The 22,738-nt window shown below is 36.6% G+C and overlaps 1 pseudogene; it reads right to left on the bottom strand.

The window, feature by feature from the left end:
• Nucleotides 1-497: 497 nt before the first annotated feature.
• LOC119260708 (heterogeneous nuclear ribonucleoprotein A1-like) lies at nucleotides 498-1,294 on the bottom strand (annotated as a pseudogene).
• Nucleotides 1,295-22,738: the final 21,444 nt, after the last annotated feature.

The following is a 22,738-nucleotide window of genomic DNA, read 5'->3' as shown; positions in this document are numbered from 1 at the left end:
CTGTCATTTCAACCACACCAACATTCCTGAAAACAATGGCTTCACCACCAAGGCAAGTTATAAATAAATTTCAAATGGCACTTGACATCACCCAGAAGAAATTCTAACATCACTCTGTTGGGATAGTTTACCAAGATGGCTTCAGAGTAAACAAACTTCACAGAGCACATTTTTTTTTAAAAAAAGACACACTTATTCAATGTCATGATCAGACTAATACATTTAGCTATCAACAGCATGGGTGCAAAAAAATCTTCATTAAAACACTTTGTTGGAATGCTTTTCACTTTCCACAGGACAGAAACCAAAATAATCTGTTATACAATTAGTCACAAATACAGTCCTGGAGTTATTTGCCGATAAACATGAATTATCTAAAATATGTCTTCTTTGTCATCCTTCTTCTTAGCTGAGGTCACAAATCTGTGGTAACCTATAGCTTCCCTGTCACTGCACTGTCTCTCATCTCCTTCTGAGCTTTGTTTCCTGGCAGTTAATTAAAACCTTCTACCACAGCCACAGCTACTACTGTTACTGCTGCTGGAACCACCACACCCACCTTGATTTTGTAGATTGGCAAAGTACTGGCCTCTGCCACCATAAGGGCCAGAGCTTCTGCCTCCAAATTTTCCTCCTTCCATGAGTCCAAAATTTGAAGACTGATTGTTGAAATTGCCAAAATCATTCCATCATTATCAAATCCATCATAGTCATCCCCACTGCCACCATATCCACCACCAATGTGGCTGCCACTAAAACCACCTCGACCACTGAAGAAACCACCAACACCTAAGTTGTCATTCCCATTGGACCACCTCCAAAACCACCACCAAAGTTTCCAGAATGAATTTATCCTTTTTGGTTGAATGAAACACTGGCTATCTCTTGCATAAACAGGGCTTTCCTTACTTCACAGTTGTGGCCATTCACAGTGTGGTTTTCTGAATGACAATCTTGTCTATAGAATCGTAGTTAGCAAAGGTTGGAAAAGTAAAGTTTCTCTTCTTGCCAATGCCTTCATCAGTCATGATTGCAATTGTTTCAATACTACTGAAAATAATCTCTTAGGTGATGTTCTTAATGTCTTCCTAATGCCAACAACAAAAATCTTTTTCACAGTTAACTGGACACTGGTTCTTTGAGAATCTTCTCTTGACACAGCCCTCTTTGCTTCTGCAACTCTTGCATCCATCTCATGTGGTCTTGCATTCATCTCTCTCACCAATGTGTAAGTGGCAACTCCAAAGACTCTGGATCACTTGGTGCTTGGATCTCTCATTATGACACAGTCTGTGAGCAAACCCATTGCTCAAAATGTTTTCTCAGATACTCATCAGTTGTTTCCAAGCTTACACCTCCAACGAACAGCTTTTGCAGCTGTTCCAGCTTCTCGGAAGATCCCGACTTAGACTTCATGGCAGGAGAAGGGGAGATTTTTATGATGTTTACTCCAGGCATCCACAGGCAGAAAGACCATGTGAAATTTAATACCCAAGTTCTACCTTCTTCATCTTGATCATATAGTCTCTTTTGCTTCCTGGAATATATTTTCGTTGCCTTTCATCTGTCAATCATCTACCCATTACATTATTTTCAACTTTACCTTCCCAGGGGCTCCCTTTTTAAATTTATTTGTTTTTCCAATGTAAGTGACTCTTGGTTTATATGATATATTGATTAGCTGTGTATTTAGCTTCCCATCCCACTAGATTGAATTCTTGAATAGTAAAATTTCTCTCATAATAATAATAATCATAATCATAATAATGTCAACAATTATATAAAACTTATTTGGGCAAGCTTGGCTTCATCCATTTAAGCTACTTTAACAAAAATACCACTACTGGACCTCACTAGTGACACAGGGGTTAAAGTCAGCTATCAATCTGTCGTTAGCCAATGCGGCATGAATTTGATCCCTGGCCAGGGAGCTAACTCACATGGCACAGAAGACCTCTCCTGTCTTGCCCACTGCTCCCCTCAGCAGTGTATTTCAGTGGATCTGCCTGTTCTGCTCCAGACTCTGTCTCTGTAGAATCCTTTCACCCCACACCCCACCTCTGGCCTAAACCCCAGTTCTTGAATGCATAAATAAATAAAAATAAATCTTAAAAAAATACCACCGACTGTGTGGCTTATAAACAATAGAATATTTCTCGCAGATCTAGAGACTGGGAAGTCCAAGACCAAGGGAATGTCAAGGACCACTACCTGATTATTAGATGACTAACTAACTTCGCACTCTGTGCTCACATGGGGGAAGGAGCAAGGGAACGCTTTGAAGTCACTTTTATAAAGACAATGATTCCATTAGTGCCATTATGTGCTAGTTACCTTCAAGGCCTCACTTACAAATACCAACACATACTAGTTTTCAACACATGAATTTTGGGAGGGACACAAACATTCATTCAATGGCCTACAGGACATATATCTGCTAAGCACTTTTAATGCTTTATCTCATTTTCTTTTTACCACAAGCTTAAGAAGTAGGTTCTCTTATTAGTGCCATTAAACAAATGAGCAAATAAAGAAACAATAACTTCTCTAACTTAACACAAATTGTAAGAATGGGGTCAAGTTTTATGTTTATGCATCTAATGTCAGTGCTCTTGTCCCTAACATGATCCTACAGCAGCCCATTTCTCTTATAAGCACCCCATAAATGTTGGTTAGTGTTGGAATTGAATTGGCTCGTCTATTTAGAACAAGATAGGTTTTACCTATTGAATATATTCCAAAAGGATGAAAGACTTGGATTTTAAAAACAAAGTACATCTGAGATGTAAACTAATATAATTTATAAGAAAAAGGATATGTTTGGAGGCCTTCCTGCTGGCACAGGGGCTAAAGTCTCAGCATTATCAAGGTATGGGCAGCCACTGCAGCATGAGTTCGATCCCTGGCCAGGGAGCTAACTCACATGGTGCAGCAGACCTCTCCTATCTCGCCCACTGCTTCTTCAGCAGTATATTTCAGTGGGTCTGCCTGTTCTTCTCCCCATTCTGTCTCTGGTGAATTCTCTCACCCTGCATACCTCTGACCTATACCCCTTTTCTTATATGCATAAATATATAAAAATAAATCTTGAAAAAAAAGACAGGTTTGGTTGATTTGGAATATCAACAGCATAAGATTTTATTGACTCTTAGTAAAACAAAAATGATTAATGATTAATAATATAGAGGCCATATGAGCCACTTACATTTTTATTACATACACACACATTCATGCACAATTAAATTACATTAACAAGTCTTTGATTGAGCAGTATATTATTACCATAACATGTGGCCATAACATTAAAGCTTATCAGTGAACAGTAGTGCTTTCCATATCATTTCACTTTTCAGACTCTTAATTTAGAGCTATGTATTTTGAATTGAATCATTTCTGTGTGACACTTTTGATGAATGCCTTACCATATTGACTAACACATGACAAATTTGAATTTTATTAATAAAAAAATGACTCATATTGTTGATGAACAATGTGTGAAAAAAACTGCACCCAGACAGAAACAAGTTGCTGAGGAAGTTTTCAAATGATCTGTGAACATAAAAGTTCCAGAACCTATTGAACTTTTTGTCTAAGTGAAAGCACTTTTTCCTCTCAAATAAATAGGGAAGAGCATAATATCAAGACAATAGCTATCAAGTCCAAACATTTAAATTGAGTTTATGATACTAGAATATAAAAATACATATAAACAAGAAGCAAAAATATAGCATTCTATTGGATGGACAATTATAATACAATATCAAATGTTTTCCAAATATCTCCTCATTTTCCAAATTGTTTCCATGTAATTACCTTCATTTTCCTTTAAGTGCATTTTAAAGCACAACTTGAATTGTGAAAACTACCATATTAACTGCTGTACAGAAAATAATTGGTTTGATTGTTTATGGTAGATATAGGAACTGAAGAGTATTGAATCCTTAGCTCACTCTACCACTACTCAACTTTGGCTGTAGTGCCTTATTTGTGCATATGAAAAATGAAATAGAATGTAGAAATCCTTTTTGAATTCATATGATTTGTGTTTTATTGACTTTTAAAAATCAATTTGTTCCTCCTTAATATTAGTTGCTCAGCACATCAATTAAAGGCAACTGTGCCCTGATGAAGAGTCTGACTCTCAACAGGATTCTCTTTCTACTAGAATCAATGAAACTTAGGAGGCACTATTAGGTTTGGGAGTGGGTTGAAGGGAGGACAGAAGACAGGGTGAGCAATTTCCAGAGAAAACATCATGAAGAGATCTAAACACTGCAGCATTTGGGGGATAATTTTCATCCTTAAAAAAGAACTTGGAAGATTTATTTGCTTTCTTATTGCCAGCAGGATCTTCTGTTGAGATTTCTGTGTTTGTGTAGTTCTGATGAGTAAGAGAAGAAAACAGAGACATTGGAACATTCTTTCAAAAATACCAAACTAGAAAATATTCTGAATTAAGGACAGAGAAAATGACAAGTTTTGCAAGTGCCCTGACTTCAGATATGTTGTCATAGCTTTCTTTAGTTATAAGGGTAGTATTTATATGTTTAAAACAAATGTATGTGTGAAATTTATAAAGCATAATAAAGGTGATCAAGTTTACTGGTAACATACCTAAGGGATAAGAATTTTATGAGCTTTTTACTTTATTTTGTATTAATTTGTATTGCAATATTGTTTTACAATACTGTATGTGACTCAGTCCAGTTTCACAAGTCTTCAGGTATATGTTAGCCCCCACCAAGGCACCATCATCCTCTGCCAGAATCCATTGGGCCTCTTTACACTTTTGCTCCCCTTGTCTCTCCGATAGCTTCAATTCTGCAGATTTCTAGGGTTTACTTGGTTTAGTTTTGTCTGGTCCTTTGTTTTGTATGTTTATGTTCCACATATAAGTGAAATCATCCCAAATTTGTCTTTCACTTTCTGACTTATTTTGCTTAGCATTATCCCCTCAGTACTCCATTGTGTATGTCTACCACCTCTTAATCCAGTCCCCCATCATCAGGCCCTTAGGTTGTTTCCATGACTTGGTTATTGTAAATAGTGCTGCAGTGAACACAGTGATTATAGGAGTTCAGATATTCCTTCAAATAAGTGTTTTTATTTTTCAGGTAAATACCTAAGAGTAAGATTGATGACTCATATGATACCACTATTTTTAATATTTTGAGAAAACTTGATAATGTTTTCCATAGGGCTCTACTAGTCTATATTCCATACAATAATGTAAAAGTGTTTCTTTCCCTCCATAAACTCCAAACATTTGTTATTTCTGGTATTTTTTATATGGGCCATTCTCACAGGTGTGATGTGGTATCTCATTATGATTTTCATTTTCATTTTTCTGATGATAAGGCATCTGATATGCATTTTTTCCACGTACCTTTCATTTCCTTATTAACCCAATAGTCATTCAGTAGAATACTGCTTTGTCTCCACAAAAATGAACTCTTTACACTTTGTTTTTGTAGTTGGTTTCTATGTACTTTGATACCACTGTTGTCAGAGAAGGTACTTGATATTATTTCAAACTTCATGAACTAACTGACATATTTTTATGCCCCAACATGTGGTGATTCCTCAGGAATATCCCATGTGCACTTGAAAAGAATGAATACTCAGCTGTTTGGGATTGCAGTGCTATGAATGTGTTTATGAAGCCCATCTGTTCTAATTCCTTGTTTAAAGCAGTTACTGATTTTCTCTCTGGTAGATTTGTCCTTTGATGTAAGTGGGGTGTTGATGTCCCCTACTATTATTATGTTGCTGTCAATGTCATGGATGGATGGAGAGATAAACAGATAGATAGACAGAGAGATAGATGTGTTATGTCCTCCTGATGAATTGACCTGTTAATCATTACATAATGTACACTGCTGTTTCCTGTTATATTTTTAGATAGAAGTCTCTTTTAGCTGTATAAATAAGGCTTTTTTTAGGGCACTATTTGTTTGTGGGATTGTTTTTTAACATTTTGCATTACACTTATATTTACTTTGGGAGCTGAGATAGATCTCGTGGAGACAACAGAAAGTTGGAGCTATTTTTCAATCCAACAAGTCTTTTTTGACTTGTGTTTTCAGTCCATTAACATGTAGGGTGATCATTAATATGTGGGGCTTTGCTACTGCTATTTGTCTTTCGTCTTCTGGTTCTATGTATTCTCTTTTTCAAATTTTTGTAACTTCTTTTTCATTTAAATGGAGAGCTATTTTCAACATTTCCGTGGGAAGGTCTAATGTTAGAAACTCCTTCAACACTTGTTTGTCTGGGAAGGCCTTTATTTCCACCTCATACCTGAAAGAGTCATGCAAGTTATAATATTCGTGGTAGGCAATTTTTTTCTTTGAGTATTTTAAATATGTCATTCCATTGTTTCCTTGCTTGAAGTTTTTGTTGAAAAATCTGATGTTAATCTGTTGCAGGTACCTTTATAATTTACTAGCTTGTGGTATTTTTGTTTGTTTGTTTTAACCATATCCACTTCAATATTCTTTTTTTTTTAAAGACCTTTTTTTTATTTATACATGTAAGAACTGGGTTGTAGACAGAGGTGTGGGGTGTGAGAGGACTCACCAGAGACGGAGTGGGGAGCAGAACAGGTGGATCTACTGAAATACACTGCTGAGGGGAGAAGTGGGTGAGACAGGAGAGGTCTGCTGTGTCATGTGGATTAGCTCCCTGGCTGGAGATCAAACTCATGCCTTAGATAATTTGATAGCACTGAGACTTAAATCCTTGTGTCACCAGGGAGCCCCCTCAATATTCTTACTTTTTATAGAACTCTTGGTAGTTTCATTACTGTCTGTATTGGTTTAGGTCTCAGGTAGATCTTTTGAGGACACTAGATTTTTTTTTTAACTCCATTGTCTTCTGTATTTACATTCTTTCCATAGGTGTAGGAAGTTTCCTCCATTATTTCTTTGAATAAGTTTTCTGTTTTTTTTCCTTCTCTTCCTCTTTCCCTCTTTCCCTTCTGGACACTCACTATCCTATGTTGCCTTTCCTATGAAGTTGTGTTACTCCATTTTTATTTCACCTTATTTCTCTCTCTTTTTCCACCTGGTGCCTTTGTATCATTAACTTCAAGGTCACTGATTTAATACTCTATTTTATCTATTTTGCTATAGATTTCACTAGAAAATTCTCATCTATTGAACTCCTTATGTCTTTATCTCTGATAGTCTCATACTTAAATTTTTATTTTCTCTTCATTAATTTTATTTCCTATGTCATTAATTTGCTTCTTTGAATTTTGTGGTATCTGTTTGATTAAACTTTCTGATTTCTTTTGTATCACCTTGACTTGCTTTCTTGTGTTTTCTTTTATCTTTTAATTTTCTATATTATAACAATTTTGAACTTTCTAACTGATAGAGGCAGAAAATCATCCAAGTCTTTGGGGTTGGATTCTGTAGAGTTGTTCATTACAGAGAACAATTTGCCTTGTGATGGCAAATTCCCTTGAGGTCTTACCACTTGCCATGTGTTATATTCTTTTTTATCTACCCATTTTGTTACTTCAAATTTCCATCTTTTAAAAAATATCTGGAATATTAAATTAGAGTGTTAAACTGTTTTTACTTTTCCCACACGTGATACTGCTATTTAAGTTCAGATTTTAATTCTTGTTGTTTGCTGCCTTGCATATGTGCTGAGATCTCTTTGGCAGTTCCTGAGTCAGCAGGCTGGGGGAGGGTTCTGGAGCAGTCCAGCAGCTGGTGAAAATTTGCTGGTGAGGAGGGGAGGGCTGACTTATATTTGTGGCACTGTGGATATTCCTCCTCTCCTAAGTTCCTGGTCTGAGACTCTGCAATCTGTGCATAGTCAGTGCATTTCATGAGGTTAGCTCCAATTCTGAGGTATGGAGAAGGTAAGTGATGTTTAGAGTACTGTTTCCTCTATTTACCTGGGACCTAGCTCTGCACATATTTCTCCTTAATCAAGGATTTTGTCTTCACACAGTTTTCACTCTCCACTCCTAAACACCCTGGCTGAGCTGACTGGGGGTTATAATCCCCAGGTATTTCTCTCCACCCACCTCTTGCTTAGTGAAGCATGTTTCTCTTCCTTGTCTCCACTATTCACCTGTGTTGGTCTCTGCTATTCAAAGGGTATTCCAGTTTTGCCCCACGTCATGCGACTCTCTGGGCATACTGCCACTCTGGTTAACTGTTATCTGTTCCTCTCAATAGTAAAGCAAGGAACCTCTTCTATTGTCATCTTGAGAACTCTCCATATCAGAATTTCTTTTAGAGGTATTTGAGTTATATGTAGTTTATTAATTATACACACACAACATTCCAACTCTCAAAAAAATGAACAGTGTCTACATTTTTCTGAGAACTAAGCAAAGCTGAGGGACCAAAAATTAAGGCATGGGGTGATGATATTGCTAACTGCTTTCATGAAATAAAAAAAAGTTTTAAGCTAATATTAGATTTTAAAATACATGTATCATATGTTTCATCATCCCCACATGAGACAATTTCCATTAAAAATGTGTTTCTTGTTGAGTTTATTCTTTAGACCTATACACCCCAAGGAGTTTAAACAAAGACTGTGAGTTGGGTTTTTTTTTTTTTAAGATTTATTTATGTATGCATACAAGAGCCACGGTGTAGGCCAGAGGTGGGGGAGTGGTGGGTGAGAGGATTCGCCAGAGACAGAGTGGGGAGCAGAACAGAAGGATCTACTGAAAAACACTGCTGAAGGGAACAACAGGTGGGACAGGAGAGGTCTGCTGCACGGGGGATCGAACTCCTGCTGTAGTATCTATAGATAGCTTCATAGTGCTGCGACTTAGCCCCGTGTGCCACCAGGGAGGACCCCCAATTTTTTTTTTTACTTATACCTAATATATGGTTTATCTCACTGTAGTAAGACAAATGCCAAGGGAAAAAAAAAGAAGAACCAGAAATTGCACTTTTCATGAAATATTGAAATAAAGATTATCTAGAAAGTGCAATTTTTTTCTTGTAGCTTATGGAAAATGATTTGTATGTATCTGACAGAGATCTGAGCACCCTTCATTGTATGTGTATGTGTGTGTGTGTATGTGTGTGTGCACTTGTGCATATCTTTAAAACTTGCCATCTTGCTTAAAGGGTTGTGAGACTCCAGGCAACCTGCCCAGAGTCCCTACACCAGACATCATTCAGCAGCTCTTGTCATGGTATGGAAAGCATGGTTTACAAATGAAGGGGCAATATCCCTCACTACATACTCTTGTTTCCTTCTCCCCTGCTGCTTTTGGTGTTCTTTTGTTCCATTCATGCAAAAATTCAGGGCTTATTCTTCCAGAAATTTCATAGGTTTCAACCATTTACCTACCTATTCCATTACGTGTATTTGCTCATCTATATCCTCTTAAACAAGAGTCTCCTCTAGCTCTCTCTTGAGTGTATTACCTTGACAACCTTCTTTTCTTCCTGGATTTCTCTCAGTTACCTATAAATCCCCAGCTGTTCAATATAGTGTGAGACATGGCAGTATTTCATGTCTTACAAATATCAGTGTAGTTTTAGTTAGATTATAAAATAAGAAAAGATAGGTTAGAACAGCAGTTCTAAAAATTTTGGTCTCTGTATCCGGTCACACTCTTGAAATTGAGGACCCTAAAAGCCTTTGTTTATGATATATCTACTGATAAATATTGTATCAAAAATGAAACAAGACAAGTTTTAAATATATTTATCAATTTATTTTTAAAAGTGTTAAGCATAAACACATGATAACACTAATAATGTATCTTGAAAAATACCATATAATTCCCACCAAGAAAGAAATTTAGTGAAAAGAGCCATTATCTTACATTTTGCCAAATCTCTAATGCCTGACTTTAAAGTCAAAATTTAATGCAAATTCTGCCTTCATTCATCTGCTTCTACAGTTAATCTCTTGTGCAGTCATATGTCATATAGATTCTAGGAAATTCTGATGTATAATTGTGAGTGAGACTGATAAAGGTAAATAAATGTCTCATTATAGTTTAACATCACTGGTTTTAGGACATTTAATACTTTATGTGGCACAACCCTATAAGGGTAACAGCATCTCTCAGCCATCTCTAGTTTCATTTTGAGAATATCTGAAATAAAGGACCTGAAAGAACAACCACTGAGAGTACAGTGTAGTGATTCCTTAATGTAAATAAAGAACAGAACCTTTTGGAAATAGGAATAATTTCATGGGCAGTCCAACAATTGCTTAAATTTTTTCTAAGTATAAACTAAAAACTAGGTGGCAATTCCATTGCATCAGTACTTGGACAACTATTAAATTGAAACATTGATTTATTTTCAGTTTTGAAGCATTTTATTAATACAATTAATCACAGGTGGTCATTTAAAAAATATTGGTTCACTTTGTTATGCAGATCTTCCAAACATTTGGCATATTTCATTCTACCATGTTAAAAAATTGCATTTGTTAATAGCACCACTGACCTTTAAAAAAGTCTTTAAGCATTGGCAAGTACATGTTTTATAAAATTATAATATTGCTTCAAATTTTAGTATTTATCATTGGCATAACAGAATTACTGTTATTTTACTTTGAAATCACAGGAGCGTGCTGTTTATTTTCCAGAAAATATCTGTCAAATATCTAAGTCTAAATAACTATCTTTTCTCTGCCAGTTTTGTTTTTCAAGTAAAAATGTTCATGGAAAAATACCTGTTTCAGCTCACAACTCAAACATTGCACAAATTCTCCCCCCCCCCCCCCCAGGACAATAGAACTACAGTATGCACAAATGATTCATGAGTACTTTGTATTTTGTCACAAAAAACATGAAAAAAATGGGTGTTCAAGTGTATATTGTAGTAAAGTTATTTTTATTGCTACATATATGACATTCTTTTTTTTTTTTTTTTTTTTAATATTAAATTTTATTTTTATATTCCCCCATACAATTGCAAACGCCCATTCTGACCCCAATCCTTCCCCTCCCGCCCCCCCACCCCCCAAAAAGTGTCTCTGGTTCATAGTTTTTTTGTTGATTTTGATTTTCACTTTCTTATATTCATTTTCCTGGTCCCTTATTTAAGTTTTCTAGATTCCTGCTATGAGTGAGACCATCCGGTATTTTTCTTTTTCTTTTTGGCTTATTTCGCTGAGCATGATCCCTTCCAGTGCCATCCATGTTGCTGCAAATTGCATGTGTTTATCTTTTTTGAATGCTGAGTAATATTCCATGGTATATATGTACCACATCTTCTTGATCCAGTCATCTATTTTTGGGCATTTGGGTTGTTTCCAAAGCTTAGCTATTGTAAACAGTGCTGCTATAAACATAGGAGTGCAGGTGCTCTTTGGAATTGATGTTTCTGTGTCCTTTGGGTAAATACCTAGGAGTGGAATTGCTGGATCATATGGAAGCTCTATGTTTAGTAGGTCCAGAAATCTCCACACAGCTCTCCATAGTGGTTGGACCAGTTTGCACTCCCACCAACAGTGCACAAGAGTTCCTTTTTCTCCACATCCTCGCCAACATTTGTTGTTGCTAGTTTTTTTAATATGTGCCATTCTCACTGGTGTGAGATGGTATCTCATGGTAGTTTTGATTTGCATTTCCCTGATTACAAGTGATGTTGAACATTTTTTCATATGTCTGTTGGCCATTTGCATTTCCTCTTCAGAGAAGTTTCTTTTTAGCTCTTCTGCCCATTTTTTGACTGGATTATTTTCTTTGTTGTTGCTGAGTCTCATCAGCTCTTTGCAGATTTTTGTGATCAGTCCTTTATCATTAGTGTTGGGTGCAAAAATGTTCTCCCAGTTGGTGGGGTTTCTCTTTGTTTTTGTTATTGTCTCTTTTGCTGTGCAGAAGCTCTTTAATTTGATGTAGTCCCAGCTGTTTATCTTTCTCTTCACTATCACTGCTTTGGGTGATGTGTCTGTAAAGATGTCTTTGATGTGCAAATCCCGTAGTGTTTCGACTATATTTCCTTCTATGTATTTTATGGTTTCAGGTCTTATGTCTAGTTCTTTATGGATTGGAAGAATAAACATTATTAAAATGGCCATCCTACCAAAAGCAATATACAGATTCAATGCTATTCCAATCAAAATCTCAATGGCATTCTTCAAAGAAATAGAACAATTATTGATGAAATTCATATGGAATCACCAAAAACCCCGAATAGCCAAAGCTCTCCTGAAAAAAAAAGAAGGAAATGGAGGCATCACACTCCCAGACTTCAAACTATACTACAAAGCCATAATCATCAAAACTGCATGGTATTGGAACAAGAACAGACATACAGACCAATGGAATCGAATAGAAAATCCAGAAATAAACCCACAGATTTATGGTCAACTAATCTTTGACAAAGGAGCAAAGACTATGCATTGGAGCAAAGAAAGTTTGTTCAATAAATGGTGCTGGGAAAACTGGGTCGCTACATGCAAAAGAATGAAGCTTGACCACTACCTCACACCATACACAAAAATCAATACATATATGACATTCTTAAGTGAAAATGGCATCAATGTTTTTTAATGCAAGTGTATGGCTATGAAAAGACAACTAACACAATTTGTTGCCTCTGACTTGATTCATGTTAAAACACCAATAATTTTACTCATCATCTCCTTTGCACCATTCTTGCAAATGGTAATGCATAGTGAGGGTAAGAGGGTAAGTAATATCTTGGTATTATCATTAAAGCAGTTTTTTTTTTAATTTGCTTTTATTTTTTTACATTTTTTTTTAAGATTTATGTATTTATTTATACAAGAACCAGGGTATAGGCTAGATTCACGGGAGGGTGAGAGGATTCACCAGAGACAAAGCAGACTGACAAAATACACTGCTGAGGGGAGCAGCAGGTGCGACAGGAGAGGTCTGCTGCACCATGTGGGACTCTCGCAGGCTGGCCGGGATGGAACCAGTACTGCCAAGGCTGTGGACAGCTTCACAGTGCTGCACTCAACCGCCTATGCCACTAGAGAAGGCCCACATCACTGTTCATTTTTAGACAATATTTGTTTCCCCCACACCCTCAGGTGTAGTCCCCATAGAGTTTCCTTCACCAGTACAGCCATGTACATCACCTCAGTCCTCTGTGCTCCTCCCTCCCTTCCTCTGATCCCTCTCTCTCCTCCTCTCCTGCAGTATGTCTCTGATTATAATTGTCCATTTTTGTTTTGCTGTGTTTTGTACTATTATTATTTTTTTATACTGATGTCTTATTTGCTTCCCCTATATTCTTGCTATAAGTGAAACCATCCAATATTTTTCTTTTTCCTTCTGGCTTATTTCACGGAGCATAATTCCTTCTAGCTCCATCCATGTTGCTTTGAATGACATGAGTTTATCTTTTTTGATTGTTGAATAATATTCCATTGTGTATATATACCACATCTTCTTGATCCAGTCATCTATTTTTGGGCATTTGGGTTGTTTCCATGTTTAATCTATTGTAAATAGTGCTACAATGACATTATTCAAAGAAATAGAACAAATACTGATGAAATTCATATGGAACCACAAAAAAACACAAATAGCCAAAGCCCTACTGATGGAAAAAAAAAAGAGAAATGATGTATCACACTTCCAAATTTCAAGCTATACTACAAAACCATAATAATTAAAACAGTTTGATATTGGAACAAGAACAGACACATAGACCAATGGAACCAAATAGAGAGCCCAGAAATAAAGCCACTCTTATATGGACAACTAATCTTTGACAAAGAAGCAAAGAATATGCAATGGAACATGGACAGTTTGTTCAATAAATGGTGCTGGGAAAACTGGACCACCACATGTAAAAAAAAATGAAACCATTTTCATTTAGACCATTACCTCTCACCATGCACAAAAATCAATTCAAAATGGATAAAAGACCTGGACATAAGACCTGAAACCATAAAATATATAGAAGAAAATATAGGTAAAACACTACAAAGCATACATCTCAGTAACATCTTTAAAGACTCATCACCCAAAGCAAAGGAAGTCAAGGAAAAGATAAACTCTTGGGACTGAATCAAAATGAAAAGCTTTTGTATAGCAAAAGAGACATTAACCAAAACAGAGAGACAACCCACTGATTGGAAAAAAAATTTTGAACTCCATACAACTGATAAGGGACTGATCACAAAGATATATAAAGAACTCACATGACTCAACAAAAAACAAAGTAAACAATCCAGTCAAGAAATGGGCAGAATAACTTAAAAGACATTTCTCCAAAAAGAAAATGCAAATGGCCAACAGGCATATGATAAAATGTTCAATATCCCTTATAATCAGGGAAATGGAAATCAAAACCACATTGAGATACCACCTTATGCCAGTAAGAATGGCACATATTAAACAAACTAGCAACAACAAATGTTGGAGAATGTGGTGAAAAGGAATTCTCCTGCATTGCTGGTGGGAGTGCAAACTTGTCCAACCACTATGGAAAAATGTCTGGAGGTACCTCAGTCTACTAAAAATGGAGCTACCATATGACCCAGCAATTCCACTCCTAGGGATCTACCCAAAGGACACAAAAACATTGATTCATTAAAGCAGTTTTGACTTCATAGACCCCCTGAAAGGATATGAAAGATCCCGGGTTTCTAAGTACCATGCTTTGACAGCCCCTGCTCTATTAGAACAAATTTTTGCTACTTCAGCTCAACTAGTTTTTTTTTTTTTTTCCTGGCTATTAGAACACTAACTAGTACACAGTAGATGTTCAATAAATATTTGTTGGATAAGAATGAATGGAGAAAATTAATTAGCCTTGTGAACACTTGAAATTTCACTATCACAACAGAAATGTGCAAAGACAAATAATGAACTCACTCTCAGCTCCTATCCCCTGAAGAAAGAAAAATAAGACCAATGTGTGGTTTATTATAGAAAGTCAGATGCAATGAAAGGCATAGACATAACATAGTTATAAAACAGAGATATTCATAAGACATAATATCAAACTCCCATGCAAGTCTAAAGGTAGATGGTAGTAACCCTTTCATTATGAAGATGAATAAGATGATAAATTCATTATAAAAATAAAGGCTTTATGCTTCCTATATAAGAAGCTGTTTAACCTAAATATTTTGGGAGAGAGAAAAAAGGCCTATAACAGCTTCCCTATGACATTACTGTGTAAACACCTAATATATTATGAGTCTCTATGTGTTAGTTATACATTAAATGCCAGTAGACAATACTTGGTGCATCAGATTTTATTCTCTAGCCAACAGTCTTTATATTTTTATTATAAAAAATACCACTTTCTGCCCAAAATTCTATATAGGGGGTCAGTTAGTTACACAAAGCATTATTACAATAAAAAGCAAAATCCAAAAACATCTTCAAATAACCCATCTACCATTTGCAGCTGGTATTGTATAGGGAAATGAGTTTGGTGTCAGAAGGAACAAAATCAGGACTGAAATGTCAGTTCTATTCCTTTCTAGCTCTGTAAATTCCTGGGTGAGTCTTTGATTTATCTGACCTTAAGTTTCTTCATATATAAAAGGGAGATCATAAAATTAATTCCACTTCAAAGAAATGTTATGAGTGTCCAATGCCCAATAACTTTCAAATTTTAAGTTAAAATCAACTGATAGTTATGTTTATTACTATTTTTTCACATTCAAATTAAGTGTGACTATGCCTAAGCAATCTTTTTAAGTCATTTAATATTAGAAAGAAAAAAGTTCTTAATTATGAATAATGAAGTAAGGGAAGATACCCCCCTTTTGAGAATAAAAAGTATTAGCAATTTAGGTAATCATTTCCTGTGTCCAAACTGATAAGCTTTAAATCATGACTTTTCTAAGATTCCCCATAAAAACTGAAAACAAGAAGGCTAAGTTCCAAGATAGCAGATGAAGAAAGAATTAGATGCAATTTTCAAACTACTGAAAACACACCCATTGGGCATTTAATAGCTAACTACTAAATATAACCACATTAAAGTAATCTAGTTTGTCCTCCCTTTAAAATATTATTGCAAGTAAAGTATATCTATCTATCATGTAGTCCATTATCTCCCACAGCATGACACCATTCCCAACACATACACTTGAGAGTCATAACACACCATACTGTTTGTTTGAAAGTAATAGGTATACTAGAATATGCTACGATACTGACATAATGTCCCAGTGTTTGAAAGGCTCTTTACACTGTAAAGTAGCAATAGTGTATAAGTGCTCGAGCATACAGTGCTGATTCAATTACTTAAAATATTAAATGCATTTTATTTAACAGAAGATCAGAAATAAAAAAAAAAAGATCAGAAATCTTTCTTTTTATTTTTTTTCCTCACAAATACACAGGAAAGAAGCTATAGGGATCATTTCTTGTCTTAGTCTGTGCACCCCTGTGGAGAGGATCCAAGCATGAAATTTCCTTTGAAGTGAATGGAATCCTCACACTCAGATCAGCTCTGAGGATATACAGAGGAAAACAAGAAACTGGCCGCATAAAAACAGACATTAGCATTTAAATGAGGCTGGGCTTAAAGGAAAATTTATGCATCAAAAAATACTAAGATTTGAAAATGAAGATACAATTTCCCAGTAATCTTGGTCAAACTATCTTGCATTAGAAATAGGTCTTTCTTAGGCTAACACAAAGAAAACTATAGAAAATGTTCAAAGAGCTTAAAGACTAGGTCAAAAATAGGAAATCTATATCATATTGAAATATCACGGACACCAAGTTATTCTACTATAGGCATACATAGAACACTGGCAACATGCATGAATTGTCTGTGCCCCAAATCCTGATTTTCATTCTGAATTTAATACTAGTGAACTGGAAAGCAAAAACAAACAAACAAACAAAAAAACTGAAATAACCATCACAAAACAATATTCCAGTTAAGAATTCAAGCATGAATCTTGCTGATGTGGATAAACCCAGCATAGGAAATATAATCTTCTTTCAATGTAAAATATATCTGCCATCTATAAAACTAAAATAGAAATGAGAATCAGAGCTATTTCATCAGTATCCATCATCTGTCAATCAAGAGCTAGTCTTTGAATAACACCACTATTCAAGGCACTGCGCTCAGATGAATTTAAGTAATGGTTCCTGATTTTGAGGTTTGTACATCAAAAGATAACTAACTGTATAAGGCAATATATGTTCAGCACCAAAAATTCTGTGAGAGAAGAGGATCATAGAATGCTAAAATGACCTGGAATGACTTCCTAAACAGTTCTTGAATGACAGGGAGCACTGAGTTCACAGGATAGAGAGCTGAGGTCCTTACATAAAGGGAGGCACCCAAGCTGAGACTTGCAAACATGCAGTAACAGTGAGTTTGGAAGATGGAAGATCAACTAGAGCAAAGAGTCCTTCAGCAACTGGGTGAGCGATAAAGGAGAAAAGGAAGACTGGGGTCAAAATGTGGAGGTTTCTCACGTGAGGTCTCTCATGACAAGTCACAGACCCAGAGAATCATCCATTGAAGGAACAGTGATGATGATCATGTCTAAAGTGGTGATCAGGTGACAACTACAGAATGATTTCCTCTCAAACACCCACGACGATAAATTATCATGTTAGGACACTGGCCTTTCCCCCTTGCATACATCATGACTTGCTATAATACGAACCCCAAAATTGGTTTTTATTAATGACTGAATAACATACTCTTCATGCTAGAAAACATTAGGAAGTGCAGATGAATATGTGCAAGAAAGGTACATAGACCCCTGGCCGCTGGCGAGGGTCCTTCATGGCACACAGACCTCTCGTGCTGCCCACTGCTCCCCTCAGCAGTGTATCTCGTCCGTCTGCCTGTTCTGTTCCCCGCTCTGGCTCTGGTGAATTCTCTCACCCTCCCGCGCTTCTGACTATATACCCAGTGCTTGTATAAATAAATAAATAAATCTTAAAAAAAAAAAAAAAGGTACATAGAAAGGTGAATATCACTGGACTTTGAAAAATAGGTAGTATTTAGGAATCAGAAAGGAAAGGGATAAATTCTGGGTAAGAACAAATTAGGAGCAAAAGCTCAAAGGCAAAAACAAATATATTTAAGGGAAAAAAACTATATAGATAGTCTATTTAGCACAAAGTCATCATTGAAAATGATGAAAATGAAAACCCTTGAAAAAGTGTCAAAAGACTTTGTATATGTTGATGTAGACATTAAGGCTGCTATAGTAATTTGTATAAAGTATATAGAGTAAATAAATATTTAGGATGTGAGGAAAACATGTTCTAAGTAGCATTTTAAGAAAACCAAGTAAATGATAGTGAACAAGATAGACCCATTTGGAGAAAACCTGGAGGCAGAAACACCAGTTAAGAGTATTTTTAATTGGAAGAGTGATAAGTAGAAGAGTAAATAATTAGGCTAAAATTAGTGCAACCACTGAGGAAAATGATTTGGCATTATCTACAAAGCTGCACTGGCACTATACCCCACAATTCTGCTCCTTGCTTATAGACCCTAAAGAAATTCTTCACATGGACACCAGAAAAACATGCATACAAATGTTTGCTACAGTAGTATTTGTATTAGTAATATCTTGGAAACCTCTCAAATCTTCATTAAGAGTAGAATAAATATATACATACAGAGCAATGAAAATGAGTGAACTGCAGCCCCATCAACAATGTAAGAACCAGAAAACATAATGTTGACTGGGGGATAAAACAGTTCACAAAAGAATATTATATATTTTCTAGTTGTTATTGCAACAATTAACAATATATATGTAAATTTATTTGTGTGTATATATTTAAAAACTTTTTTTGTAAATTGTTTTGATAGTATGATTATTTTATTTTTCTAAATTTAAAAGACCTATGAAACAACTATATTTTGTTCAGGAAAACATATGAATGTGAAAAATGTATACGAATGGTAAAGGAATGATAATAAAGTAGGTATTATTTACTTCTGGGGAAAAAGGCATGTATGCTGGAGGATAGGTCTTTGTCATAAGTTTTTCTGAGATTCTGTCAATGTTATATTTCTTAACCAAGGTGTGAATATTTGAATTTATTTTGTTATTAATTTAGGTACATTTTATATACCTTTTGGTACTTGTGATCTATATAGAAGTTAAAAAGTTGAAAACAAACTTGATCTAGGGTAATAATAATGGGCATATAAGGAAATGTGATTCATGGTTCAGTCATTTGGGTAAGATTAGAACATGAGTTAATTTTTACTTGATTGCAAGTGCACAGGATAAACTATGCAAATCAAGAATGCTTTAAAACTATAACAGTTGACCCTTGAACAGCACAGGTTTGAATTTATATGCAGATTATTTTTAATTTTTTCTCTTCAGCTTGTTAGATGAAGATGACAAGAAGGAAGGCATTTGTGATGTCCACTTATGATTTTCTTAGTAACATTTTCTTTTCTGTAGCTTATTTTATTCTAATACAGGTTTAATACATATAACATCCAAAATATGTATTAGTTGATTGTTTATATTATCACTAAAGTCATCTTGTCTACAGCCCACTATTAGTAGTAAGAGTCAAAAGTTATGCAGAGATAGTCAGGTTGGCACCCCCAGTATTAGCATTGTTCAAAGGTAAATTTGAATTTAAAATGCAGGAATAACAATTCTGAAAGTCCATAGTCTAGGAATTTTGACAAAGGGTGGCTTGGTAGATAAGATAGAAGTCATGAACTGCTGAGCCTGCTAGAACATTATAATACAGTAAGGCTCTCCATCCTGTAACATGTTGTCCTTCCATTACACTTTTCTTCTGTTCCACCAATTCCATACGGATTCCATACTGATTTGTTGACTAGTTATGGAATATCTCTTTTACTTTCCCCAAAATATTTATAGAAAATAAAGATTTATGATATGACCCCCTCTCAAATTTCCTCCCTTTTCATCATTCTTTATCCAATATTTATTCAGACTAAATATTAATCCCATAAGCAGCACTTAGATCTAAAGATGAAAAGGTGAAGTCCCTAGATTTCATCCTGGATTTGTGCATGTATTACATTTTCATTGCTGTGAGAACAAATTTGGCAGCTTAGAACATAATTTTTCTAAAAATCTGATAGCTCTGAAGGTCATAAACCAAAAGTGGGTCTCACCAGGCCAAAACCAAATTGTTGACAGAGCTGCATTTTTTCCTGGAGAGTCCAGAAATGCATCCATAGCTTTGCTCATTTAGGCAGTTGGAAAACCAGTTTCTTGGGGATGCAGACTGAAGATCTCATTTCTTGCTGTCTGTTGCCCTAGACCCTTGTCTTCAAAGTGAGAAAAGGCAGTTGAGTAGTTCATATGCCATGTCTCTTCTGCCTCTTCATCATGAAATCTTTCTGGCCAGCTTCCTGCCTTTCTCCCCGTCTTTGAAGGACTCATGTTTTTAGACTGGATGCACCTGGATAATTCAGAACCCCCCCACCCATTACAAGGTCCTTTTGACATGTTAAGTAACATGGCTCTAGTGATTGGGGGATGGACTTTTTTTTAAAAAAGATTATCTATCTATCTATCTATCTATCTATCTATCTATCTATCTATCTATCTATCTATCTATCCAAGCACTGGGTAAAGTCAGAAGCACGGGAGGGTGAGAGAATTCACCAGAGCCAGAGCAGGGAACAGGCAGACTGACTAAATGCACTGCTGAGGGGAGGAGCAGGCTTGGCAGGAGAGGTCTGCATATGGCCAGGAATCGAACTGGCGCTGCAGAGGCTGCGGGCAGCTTCGCAGCCCAGCGCTCAACCACTGCGCCACCGGAGAGGCCCTGGGGATGAACATTTTTAGAGGCAGTTATTCTATCTATTACAATGGATTTTTTTGGCGGGGGGGGGGGTGGGGTGTGGGGGTGTAAAACACAAAACAAAAGGCACATTCTTATTAATGTGTAGCTATGGAGCACTGATGGATAGAGCAGTCATGGTAAGAAGGGATGTAGGAAAGAAAACTATCATTGGATTCAGTATATTTGCTCAATTTGCTGGGGGGTGGGCGGATATAATTGAGAAGCATAGCAGAGTGCCTGACACATAGTAAGCACTCAATAAATAGGAGATCTTCTATAATGGGAATGAATGCTTTTTAGTAATCCCACAAGAGGTGGTTTCTCTTTCACATTCAAATAGTAATTCAATCCTCCACCCAGCTTGATTGACAGGAAGGCCCGCCTTTTATCCTTTTGTCATTGCCTCTGAGGCAATTCAAGGATCTTTACTAGAATTCCTCCTTGCCTCTCTCTCTCTTGGTGCTGCTACCAGGGGTTGCTCTGTAAGTCACACCACCATCATTTCCCTCTGCTGCAGTTGTTGTAATCATCTCTCACAGCCCTTCCCAAGCACTGACCCTTACTGTTTAGTTCATTCTCCAAAGCTCAGCGAAGACATGGCCATGAGAAAGTGACTACAATGCAGGCAGGGAAACAAACTTGGATATTCATCACTACTGTTCACAGAGACCATTGCCTGCACCCCTACACAATGGACTCCTCTGGACCATTTCTCTCTCATTGCTTTACTGCTGAGCAAAACCTGGCTGCCACGGACCAGAGCAGGCTTTGTTCAGCTGGCTTGAAATGTTCAGGTATTTAATATCTCAGGATCCTTTCTTGAGGAGGTTCTGGTTTTTATCTCAGAAGAGTAAAAATGCCCACTGGTACATGCTCCCTGAACAACACACTCTTACAAAGGGCTAAAGCAGTTTGGCATCTTAAGCAGCAAGGAAATGCTGGCATTAAAAAGAGTTGTTTCTTGAGCCTCCATGGTAGCGCAGGGGTTAAAGTCTCATTGCTATCAAGCTATCACCAGCCTTGGGGGCATGAGTTCAATTCCAGGCCAGGTTGCTGCCCCCTATGGCTCAGCAGACCTCTTGCCTAGCCTGCTGCTCACCTCAGCAGTGTATATCAGTAGATCTGCCTGTTCTGCTCCCCATTCTGTCTCTGGTGAATTCTTCACCCTCCTCCCCCCCCTCTGGTATAGACCCCAGTTCTTGCATGCATAAATAAAATTAATCTAAAAAAAGAGAGAAAGAAAATAGTTGTTTATTGTATCCACCAATATTTCAAAAACATGGAGGTCTAATTTCAAAACCTTTACTTGCATTAATTTTTGCACTTCCCCCCATATAGCAATCTCACATTATTATTATTTTTTTTTAATTTTTTTTAAGAGGCATGTTTTATTTATTTATTTGTTTGTTTGTTTGTTTGCTTTGTTTATACATATACTGGGTACAGTCAGAAGCGCGGGAGGGTGAGAGAATTCACCAGAGCCAGAGCGGGGAGCAGAGCAGGCAGAAGGACCGAAGTACACTGCTGAGGGGAGCAGCGGGCGGCAGGAGAGGTCTGCACGCCATGTGGGACCCTCCTCCAGCGGCCTGGGAGTAACCAGGGATCGAACCGGCGCCGCAGAGGCCGCGGGCAGCTTCACAACCCAGCGCTCAACCGCTGCGCCACTGGGGAGGCCCTCTCACATTATTTTTGAAGGAAACTCACAGTCCTTTCTAGGCCAGCTTCTCACTGTGTACTGGAAAAACTGAAACCCAGAGAGGTGGAGTTATGTGCCTGTCACACAACTCATTAGCAATGAATAAACAATAATGAGAATCAGGTATTTTAACTTTCTGTATGCTACTTTGAAAAGCATTTTTCAATTCACGATAAAAAAACAAACATTTCCAACATCTTTATGTGGTTTCTTTTGCTGCTAAGCAGAACTGGAAATCTGTCATTCTTTATACATCTGGGGATTTTTCTTGTTGAAACCTAATCTCCAGTGCCATCCTACTAAGAACCTAAAAT

Source organism: Talpa occidentalis, unplaced genomic scaffold (assembly GCF_014898055.3).
Source record: "Talpa occidentalis isolate TD23 unplaced genomic scaffold, MPIMG_talOcc4v2.1 talOcc4.6, whole genome shotgun sequence".
NCBI lineage: Eukaryota > Metazoa > Chordata > Mammalia > Eulipotyphla > Talpidae > Talpa > Talpa occidentalis.
The sequence above is the reverse complement of the archived record's forward strand: the minus strand, read 5'-3'. Positions and strand labels throughout refer to the sequence as shown.